The sequence below is a fragment of the Ctenopharyngodon idella genome, chromosome 12 (genome assembly GCF_019924925.1).
Source record: "Ctenopharyngodon idella isolate HZGC_01 chromosome 12, HZGC01, whole genome shotgun sequence".
Taxonomy (NCBI): Eukaryota; Metazoa; Chordata; class Actinopteri; order Cypriniformes; family Xenocyprididae; genus Ctenopharyngodon; species Ctenopharyngodon idella.
Genome location: NC_067231.1, coordinates 28,865,860 through 28,877,601, shown reverse-complemented (window position 1 = coordinate 28,877,601; position 11,742 = coordinate 28,865,860). Strand labels below are relative to the sequence as shown.

Here is an 11,742-nt window from a genome sequence, read left to right as displayed (position 1 = left end):
CTAAGTGTTTTTTTTTATGATAGCAGTAACTGTAAAGTGACTGGGAAATCAAAATAACCTAATAATTAGTCGGTGCTTTTGTTTTTATTTATTTTTATTTTTAGTTTAGTGAATTTAAATTCTGCCCTATTATTTTGTTTTTAGATTGTAATGTTACAATGTTAGAATGTAGGCCTAATGTGATTTTACCCCTTTTTTTGCACATAATAGATTAAATTCACTGTGTTTATGTTTGTTTTCATAGCCTTCAATATGAACATTGTTTGTAGGACAATATTGGGCAGGATGTGAAAAAACATGTTTAATTAAATACAGATTTTTTTTTTTTTTTTTTTAATTCAAATAGAAAATGTACAAAATACTGAGATTATACATTGCCATTCAGCCCCAAAATACAGAGATATAATTTTTTGACCATATCGCCCAGCCCTACATTATGGCATGCTTTAAAATGCTGAATTTTCCATTTAGCTAAGCAGTAATGATACATTATTATATCACTCGTTAAATGGATATATAACAATTACATTCAGTCCTGTATTTCTAATTTTAAGCACCAGCCGCCACTGAGTTTACTTCAGTTGTAGTTGCAATAAAAACACTTTTAAAGTGCTATTTTTGGAAAGCTGCTTTGGAAAAAAAGTGCTCTAAAGCAAACTTGCAGTCATTCTACATTGTCATTTAATAGAGTGCAGAGAGAATGTGTTTTTGTGTATACAAGAAAAACAGGTGTACACAAGGAAACAGTCAGTACAAATAACAATGCAGTAGAACAGTACACATAACATATCTTCATGACACATCTAAAAAGAAACATTGCTTTAAGCTATTGCTAATAAATTACTTCTAGTTCCAGTAATGATCCACCCACAGTTATTAAAGGCACTGATAAGATTGTGAGATCTGCAGTTCATCACTGTATTGAGCTGCTAATGAGAGAATCTCACAGAGTTTGCTCTGCAGCAGCATCTGACCTCAGGTAAATATCTTTCTCTTCATTTTATCACATTGGTATATCTATGACTCTTTAGATCATTGGCTTTTGATGGATTTAAATTGTGCAAAATGTTTTAATAATCTTAATAATATATATCTTTGAATATCATCTGTTATCATTTAAGTCGTTTTTGCAAATTTGCTCATTTAGCAATAAAAGGTAACATAATCAATATAAGAAACATATTTCAACTGTCTGTATGTTGTGTGTGCAGGTGCGGTTCGTCACAATGAGGTTTCTGATCTCACTGTGTGTGTCACTACTGCTGATTAGTGGTGAGTGTTTTATAATGTAAAGTGGCTTAATTGTTTCCCAATATTAACTCATTATGCTTATGTTGTATTTAACAGGTGAAATAATCAATGGACAAACAACAGGTACAATCATTCTTTTTCATATTATCTAATCTTCACTTCTTACTTTTTCCATCCTTTGTTTTTCATTACAAATATAGAAGTAGGAAAAGTATGTTGAATGTTTTTGTATGTTTTTCTTCTTACTCACTGTTATTCACAGCATACTCCAAAAGAAACAAGTTGCAGTTCTGTTGTATTGCAGTCTTATTATTAAATGTGGATTAAGAAACTCTCAATTTCATATTTGTTGACTGCTAATTTAAATATTTGTGGGGCACTGGCTACTGTATAGGCAAATGTTCAAATGTGCTATGATTTATTAATGATTCTTAATTGAAGTGCTCTATGTGCCAAACATCCCCTAATGCTCTTGTTAAGTCAAACTTTTTACTAATAGGACAAATAGGACAGTGCAAGTAGCTCAGTGAGTGCAACCATTTGACGTCATCAACATAGAACGCACTGGGCAAAATGGTGCCGCCCATTGTCCAAATTGGTCCAAATATGTCATGAATTTTTTAAATAACGTAAATCTTTCATGGTTTTTCTACTACATATTTCAGTAAGAGACATAATTTACATTATATTAAGCCATACAACTCTTAACACCAGGGGTTCCCTTTAAAACAGCTGATTCATTCTGAATGATAATATGAGTATGTATCATCATAGGACTGTCTTTTGTTTGTTTGACATTTCTTTCAGATCTTACAACTTCCAGCTTTGATCCATGCTATGATTACCACATTCTTGATGACTATTGGAGAGACATACATAAAATTGCATACCAATACTATGGATATGATGACACTCTTGTTGAATGGAGTGGCTGGTATCGGCTGTATTTGAATGGAGAAAGTGCCCAGATGTCTGAGTGGCGTGTGAGCCATATGGGATGTGGTGGTGAAACTGGACTGTATCTCAACGGTTCTCATCCAACACTTGAGGATGGAGTGGTGACCCGTGAAGTCGTAGGAACTTATATATGGTGGTGGTGGTTGACTTCTCACAGTGAGAGCTACAGTTCCACATCCATTCAAGTCAAAGCCTGTCCAGGAAATTATTATGTCTATGAGCTTGTCAAACCCAACGCATCAATCCCCAGGCCTACTTACTGTGCAGGTGCAATTTTAACTTTTTTCTCTACCCATAGCACTCTCCTAGCGCTCATGTTATTTGTTACAGAATTTCTACAATCTAACATTAGACCGTCCATTTCCTGCTTTTTTCCTGTCAATGTACTTAAATGACATGCGTGCCAACACAATTTATTTATCAGTTCACGTACTCCTATACCAACCACATCAATGAAAGTAGTTATGAGGCAGAGCAACATATGTAGCCCCACCCTAGATGTTGCTCTGCCCTGTTCTGCAGGCTGTTGGCTGCAGTTTGGGCCTGCCTGCACACCACTGGGTAGAATATAACTGCTCAAAATCATGAGGTTAACCATCACTGTGGTTTTAGGATGTGATATGCAAAATCAGTGGTTCTCAATCCTGGTCCTGGCTTATCAGATAAAATAAACATTAATCATATTTATGAACAGACATTTATCACACTGTTTAGCACTTTTAATTGACAATTTATACTAATTGAATTAATAATATCTTAACATTTATATAAATGTGCTTTCGGCACACACACACACACACACACACACACACACACACACACACACACATACTGTATATATAAAGGAGAGAGAGAGACGTGAAGGCCAAGTGTGGTAACCCATACTCAGAATTTGTCCTCTGTATTTAACCCATTCAAGTTAGTGCACACACATTAGGAATGAGTAGTAAATACACATACACAGAAAAATGTGGACATACACACTGCAGTGGGCAGCCATTTTTGCTATGGTGCCCGGGGAGTGACTGTGGATTAGGTGCCTTGCTCAAGGGCACCTCAGTCATTTCCTGCCGGTATTGAGAATCAAGCATGCAACGTTCGGGTTAACAGTCTGACTCTCTAATATATTAGGGATGTATATATATATTAAGGATGGTAACATTCACTGATTCGCATCAGTTTTAAAAAGTGTGCATCGGATACAAGTTGGCATTTGTATCGCAATGCATCATTTCTAACATATTTGCATTGGTAAAAAATGATTTATTTGTATATAATTTTTAGTAGATGTGCAATAGTTTTATTATTTAGAAAGTGACCAATAATTTGTGACCAATATTTTATATGCAGATTGATTTCTCCCCTCTAAACTGTTTCTTAAGTGCATTCTCTCATCACCATTGCTGCTACGTAAATATGACGTATCACAACAGTACGGAGACCGAAGCGTGTCCTGAGAGTCATAGAATATAGATTTGTTTGTGAAAGGGCCATGCGTTAGAAGTCAGAAGGCATTTTTTATCCATATTTTAATTTTAACAGTAAACCTGTTGTGCAGCACTTTGTAAAAAATTTCCATTGCATAGTATTGCATTTAATCACGTTGTGTTGAATCGCATCGAAATCGGATCGCACTGCATCATAATAGGGGTTAATCGTATTGCATCGGTAGCTGCTTCATATGTATCTTTAATGTATCGTATCGTTGTCTATGCATTGAGATACGTATTGCATCAGCCTCAGTTATGGAGATGCATATCCCTAATATATATATATATATATATATATATTAAATGAAAGTATGGTGATTTATATTGTATTCATTTACAGAAGTAGGACTGGACCAGAATTAAGAACCACTGCTCTAAATAGTCTTCCATACAAATACAGTATTTTAACAGTACTTTTGCAAACTTCATGACAGTTGCTTTCCAAAGCATCAGCAGTGATCCCTGCTACAACTATCAGTCCCTGGACCGTCCCTGGAGAGCCAACAATGAAAGTGAAGATTTCAATTGTGATGAAACTTTAGTATGGAATGGCTGGTACCGACTTTTCTACTATGGAATGGACATCCGCATGCCAGAGACCTGTGTTAGTTCATTATACTGTAACACACGCAGCGGTCTGTCGCTCAATGGTCCTCACCCTCAGATAGAGGATGGAGTGGTGATCAGGGAGGTCTGCGGGGAGGTTTATTTGAGTGGCTGCTGGAATTACAATTCGAAACCCATCAGAGTGAAAGCATGTCCAGGAAATTACTATGTGTATGAACTTGTGAATCCACTATTTGGGTGTACAGGATACTGCACAGGTACAGTGCTTTTTCTTACTTTGTAACAAAGTCTTTCAAATCTTTTAAAATTATATCAGTCATGTCTTGAATTTTATTCTTTTTAGATGTCAGCACCATTTCACAGGTGGTTTCCACTGTAAGTCCAGATATATTCACTGGATCCAGCATTACATTGAGTAAGTTGTTAATAATAGTCTAATATATTAATGAAAATATGAGGATTATTAAAAACTGAGTATCTTGTCGCTCACTAACACAGATGATGATCCGTGCAATAACTACAACATACTCAACGACTACTGGAGAAACACACATCACTCATGGTTCATATTTGGATTTGGATCTGCACATGATGACACTCTTGTAGAATGGGATGGCTGGTATCGACTCTTCATGAATGGCTTCAGTGCTCAGATGCCTGAGTGGTGTGTGACACATATGGCATGTGGAGGTTTTAGTGCTCTGTGGCTTGGTGGCTCTCATCCTCGGCTAGAAGATGGAGTTGTTACTCGCGAAATTTACGGCTCTTATCGTGATCAGTGCAGTCGCTACAGATCCGACCCAATCCAAGTCAAAGCTTGTCCTGGAAATTATTATGTCTACAGATTTACTAGACCAATGGTTTCGATCCCAGCTCCTAGATATTGTGCAGGTACATCTAACACCTAACTTTGCATTTGGCATGATTATCACAAATTGTATAGTAAATTTTAAATGACCACTACCTATACATGTCAGGGTCCTGTCACTTTGTTTGTTCTTGTTCTTTGTTTGGTGACACTCGTGTAGTGTATTGTCTTGTCTTTGTGAGCATGTGGCGTCAAGTGGTTCTTGGACCATGTTCTCTCTCGTCTATGTGTGTTTGTGTTTGGGGCTTGTTGTCTGAATCCTGGAACTTCTGTCTGGTTTGGTTTTGATTCAGTATTGGGATCTGGAATACTCATGCTCCATGTTTTTTGATGTGAGCTCATGGCTGTTGATTCTGTTTCATTTTGTCATCTTCATCGTGAGCACATGGTCTGGATGGTTGTTTTCTCACCACAGGCTTTTGATTTTCATATTATAATGCTCTCTTTCTATTTTCCCATAATAGTATCTTTCACCACTCCGAGTGTCGACCCCTGCTACAACTATACCAGTCTGGATGAGCCTTGGAGAGCCATTGACAGTTCTTATTATAGTAACTATAATAACTATGGATGTGATTATAATGTGGAGTGGAATGGCTGGTACAGGCTGTTCTACAATGGTCAGAGTGTTCAGATGCCAGAATCATGTGTAGATCGGTACATGTGTGGTACTGATTCCCCACTGTGGCTCAACGGATCTCACCCACAGCTGGAAGATGGAGTGGTCACCCGTCAGGTCTGTCTCTCCTCATGGAATGGCTGCTGTACTTACACATCCCACCCTATAAGAGTCAAAGCCTGTCCAGGAAGTTACTATGTATATGAGTTTGTCAAGCCACCATTTTGTTCATCTTACTGTGTAGGCGAGTATTTACTCATGCACTTCTGTCATTAATCTTATTGGATTTTATTTGAAAATTATTGATATTGATAAATTATTGTAATACCAGATGTCACAGGCCTTAATGCAACATCTGCAACAACAGAGACAATCCCATCTATAGAAACCATAACTCTGCCCATCACTACAAATGGTAAATATTGTCTTGACTCCTTTATGAACTCTCATGTGCATATCTTTACACATGTATTTTCATTAGGCCTTTTTTTGTTTATCCAACTATTACAAAAGAAAAAAGAAGAAAATTACATATATTTAAATGGTAGAACCCCTAACAATATTCTGCCCAATTCAAGTAAATTATAGCAAATACTGTAAGAGGCAAAGTGTATTTTGAATGTATTCTTCTCAAAGTTGCAAGTAATATTCTCTTGCAGTCAATTTCAAAGGGGCTTTTTAATCCCGTTTGTCGGAACTGAATAAAAGGAGCCAACAAGCCGTCTTTCAGATTTGAATAACTTAAAACACAAATCTAACAGGGAGCTTAAGTAAAGAGATTTCTGGAAATAATGATTTCATATCACAAATACGTCAACTGTATAAATATGTATGTACTTCATTTATTAAATTAATATTAAAGGTTTAAATGTTTTTAACAACAGCTCTGCCTGTTGACCCCTGCTACAACTACAATGTCCTGGATGATCCATGGAGAGCCACCAACAATCAACATTCCTCTCAGATAATGTGTGACACTGCGGTCAGCTGGAACGGCTGGTATCGGTTCTTCATTCAGGGTCAGAGCGTTCAGATGCCAGACACATGTGTTGATGAGTATAGTTGTGGCACTGATGCTCCACTGTGGCTGAACGGAGGACATCCAACAGTTGAGGATGGAGTGGTCACTCGAGATGTCTGCGGTCACTGAAGCAATAACTGCTGCTATTTCCAGTCCAATCCCATTAAAGTCAAAGCCTGTCCAGGAGATTATTATGTCTATGAGTTTGTGAGCCCAGCTATCTGCAATGTGGCATACTGTGCAGGTGAATATATACATGTGCTCTTTGTGTAAGAAATCACAAACACACACACACACACACACACACACACGCACACTTGTTAACTTACATTTATTTATTTTGTTTGTTGGTTTGTTTAGAGTTTGGGGACATAAACACTACCTATATTAGTGTCGTACCAGAGACAATCGAAGCCACAGTAACTACAACCACGACAACAGTGACTGGTAATATAATGAGCCGTGTTACAGTCTGGAAGATTACAGTTTTGCATGAGCAGACCATCATGCACCACTTGATTCATGATCTTATGTTGCCAGACATGTCTAATTTAAGAATGTCCTGTTAAAACAATTATAATTGACAGCTTGGACTGTTTCTGAGAAGGAGCCATGATGTGTGCGAGTGTGCAACGGTGTGAGTGGCACATTTTAGCCCAGAGTATTTTGTGAACATGGTGCCTGTGTTACCAAATATGTGGCTTGCTTAAGTACCAACAACTATGAGAAAAAACTAGCTAAATTAAGCTGGAAGGTTGTACCTAGACAAAAGTAGCTTGCTATATTTAAAATATAATTTATAATGTTTAAAATATAATGTTTTATAAATATGCAATATTTATAAAAATCTGTGATTTGATCTATTACATTTAGATCAAAAGTGATTAATTTACAAATCTGCCATCATTGGTTCTTATCATCTAATTTATAAAATAGCCATTGATTTAAAAAAAATAGCAGCCATATTATTAAGCTATTTTTAGTGATTCTACTGCCCAACACTGCCTGACACAAGGCAGCGGCAACTACATTGGACCTGACAGCAAATCCTGGGTAAAAAGAGACAATGAAGTTTGAGTTAATTGATTATAGTTAGCATGTTAATTGATCGAGTGGACTGTTCAGGCATACATGTCTTCGTGTTGTCTTTCATCTATCTGTGCTTCTCGTCTTAGATACAAGAGATCGCTGTTCTGAGCTCAGCTGCTCTGAGGATGAAAGGTGTGGGAAGAAAAATGGTGTTTATGGCTGTTTATGTAATGCAGACCAACCTAGACCACAACCTGACTCTTTTGGTTGGTATCATACCACAACAAAATGTGAAATGTTTTTCATTTGTTTAATAAACATGTTCTCTCTCAGATTTCTCAGAAACCTGTGAAAGCAGCTCTGGCTCCCTGTCTGTGTCTCGCTGTCAGCTCTTTGAGGCTGGTTTTCCAGCTGATGTCTTACACCTCAATGATCCCAGCTGCAAAGGAACGGTCCGGAATGGCAGAGTGGAATTCCATTTTGATAATGATGAACACATCTGTGGTACAAATCTTGTGGTAGGATGAACTATGTATAAGATATTTAAATACACCACCCAAGCATTTTCAGTACCTAATAGAACCAACACAGTTTGATCTGACCACCTGGAGAATCTCTCTGAGACTTTGAGAAGTCTCTAGAGAGGTCTGTAAGAGTACTGAATCTGTAACAACAAAATAAAGGGCCTAAACAGACTTCCCTATAGACTTCTCAAAGTCTCCGAGAGATTCAGTGGGGAAGGATACACAACACCATGCCACAAAAGAGACTGGAACTTGTGCCCGCATTCTCCACCATTATTATGTAATGATAAATATTTCACTTGTCTGATAGAACTTATTGGTTTTAGTCTGTAAGAGTACTGAATCTGTAACAACAAAATAAAGGGCCTAAACAGACTTCCCTATAGACTTCTCAAAGTCTCCGAGAGATTCAGTGGGGAAGGATACACAACACCATGCCACAAAAGAGACTGGAACTTGTGCCCGCATTCTCCACCATTATTATGTAATGATAAATATTTCACTTGTCTGATAGAACTTATTGGTTTTTGTAGTTTTTAATGTTGCTTTAATATATAAAATACGTTTTTTTTTTTTTTAAATACCTTGAATTCAATTCAGCTAAAATTGTATATGTGTTGTGCACAGGCTAACAGCACCCACTTCATCTATGATAACTTTATTCTGGGGACACCGAGGTCAGAAGGTCTCATCAGCAGAGAGAAAATTCTGAAGCTTTCTTTCAGCTGTGTTTATCCTCAAACACAAACACTTTCCATGAATGTGGAAATCAACCCACTGGAGAGGTGCGAGTCAAATTCTCACCGTGATGTTGCTCAAACACTCATGTCTTGATTTGTTCTGTGGAAGAAATAACATTGTAATGCAGTTAGTACTTTCAAGCTTCAAAACATATGCAAGGGTGTACTGTTTTACAAGTCTTCTGAATTATGCCATAGCTTTGCATAAGGAGCTTGACAAGCAGATTAGTAAGACTTGTGAATGAATCATCCTGAATGGTTTTGTGAACCGAATTCCTTGAAAAGACCTAAATCAAAAGAACAAATCACTTACGATTCGGACATCACTACTTCTCTGATCAATTCTTGTCAAACCACAAAACTCTAGAACATTTGAAATATAATGCATATGAGTATGGGCTATTTTAATGATACTTTTATTCTGAGATTTTTTTTACCTAAAAATAAATTTCACCTTTTATGTTCAACTGAATGTTGAATTTTTGTAATGTCATACTTTGAATTGACACACAGGTGAGTAAATTATGGTAGAATTTAAGCTTAAAACTAATGTATAAAAAAAAGTGTGTGTGTATTTGCCTGTAATTTTAACACCGATATAACTGTTATTTCATCAGTATTGTCCACAAGACTTTTCCCGCTGGTGAAGGCAGATATCGTGTCCGGATGATTCCATATCAGGATGATGAGTTTACCCGGCCCTTCACTGGTGCAGTGGATGCAGAGCTCAACCAGGAGATGCATGTGGAAGTTCGTGTTGAGGGGGTCGACAGCCGCCAGTTTGCCCTGGTGTTGGACACGTGTTGGGCTACACCTGTGAATGATCCTGATTACAGCCTCCGCTGGGATCTCATCGTTTCAGAGTAAAGCAGGGCTTTTTTTTAATTATTTTATAATATTTTAACCTTAAGTTAGTGTAACTGATTAATTAATTATTTTACTAAATAATAATCATATAACTTTTTGGATTGCCTTACATGTTTGTCTTTCAGTATGTCAGAACTAAAGCACAAGATTCCATTTTTTTGTACATGGAATGCAAATGTGTGATGATTTACGGAAGATTGCTTTTGTATTGACTGTTTCAAATGAAAGAGTTTGTCATTATTGATATTCTCAGGTGTCCCAATCCAAATGACGACACAGTGGAGCTGCTGCAGAACGGCGTCTCGACATCCAGCCGTTTCTCCTTCAGGATGTTCATCTTCACTGCAAACTCCACTAAGCTTTACCTGCACTGTGCTGTTCACCTTTGCCTTCTGTCAAGCAATCGCTGCTCAATGGTGAGTTTACAAAACTTCATATAATTCATAAAATGGTGATGTTACATTTTTAAGAGTAGCTTTAGTACTGTGGTTGTGATGAGTAAATGTAAAAGTTCCTGAATCTGCAGTTTATAAACCCTTGTTGATCAAACACAAATATAAGTAAGGTTGGTATGATGTTAAGATTTAATTCAAGGCTGCAAATACCTTTTGTTTTTGCTGCCCTCCTCTGGAGACTTTCTGTGCCTTAATGTTTCATGTTTGTTCAGTGACATTTAACAGGGATTCACACAGCTGGATTTTCCCTTTTCTCTATCAGGACTGTGACACTGGACACCACCGGAGAGGGCAGGTCTCTGGACTTCCATGACAGTGCTTCCATATCCATGGGTCCTCTGATGTGGTCTGGAGGGAACACAGGTGAACATTTCATTTATTTTAATCATTTATAAATAAAGGTTTATGATGATTTCTGTCATCAATACATTACATTTCACTGCATTTCATTATATTCCCTGTTCACAGATAAGTGGGTCCCAGACCAAGTGAAGGTATCTGAGGCTTCTTGTCTGTGTGGTTCTCTGATGGTGTTTCTTGTTCCTCTGATGAATGTCCTGACACACTTTTAGTTTAGTACCACAAAAAGGCAGAATTTAAATGCACCTTGTCTAATTTTAATTAATGTGGAACTGATGCCACACAGGTTGTGGGTTTTTAAATGTTTCTTTATTTCATAACTGATCTTTTATATGGCATACTAAATGAATTATTATTCAATCATTTACATTAATTGTTACTGTATATACTACATTCATTCTGTATTACTTCAGAAGATGTGCTGCAACAAGAAAGACCATCATGTTTATTCAAATCATGCAAAAACAAAATTAGGTCATTATTGTTTTTGCAGTTCCTTTTAAACTATATAATCCATTTTTAAAACAAAATGAATTATGTAGCACTTCAAGAAATACTTCTATAAAAGGTTGACTTTTACACTTATGGTGAATATGAAATATGTGATAGTGTAATAGTAGCAAACAAACTACTACTTTTTTTCTAAACAAAATCTGTATAATATTATTCAGGCATTTATTAAGGCATGTATGCAAAAGGTCTTAATGATCCAAAAGGTAAATGAGGAAAAATAAATAACTTATTATTATGGTGGTTATGATGGTTTGCCTCATAGTCTGTTTTTCCATTTATAATCATTTTCTTTCGGTAGAAGTATGAGAAAGATTAATGATCATAACATTATCTTTTTACTGCTGCATTTGCACATGTTCAGTTTAGAATACTGTTCCAAATGGCCAGTAATTCCTTTAGAAGGATGTACTTTCCATAAACTTAGAAAAACCTCAAAAGCTTACAATGATTTCAGTCAATACTAGGGAGTTATCATGCTTTT

General features: G+C 36.7%; 1 pseudogene; it reads left to right on the top strand.

Moving 5' to 3' along the window:
* The first annotated feature begins 1,226 nt into the window (after nt 1–1,226).
* Nucleotides 1,227–11,176, top strand: LOC127524259 (uncharacterized; annotated as a pseudogene).
* The last annotated feature ends 566 nt before the right edge of the window (nt 11,177–11,742 follow it).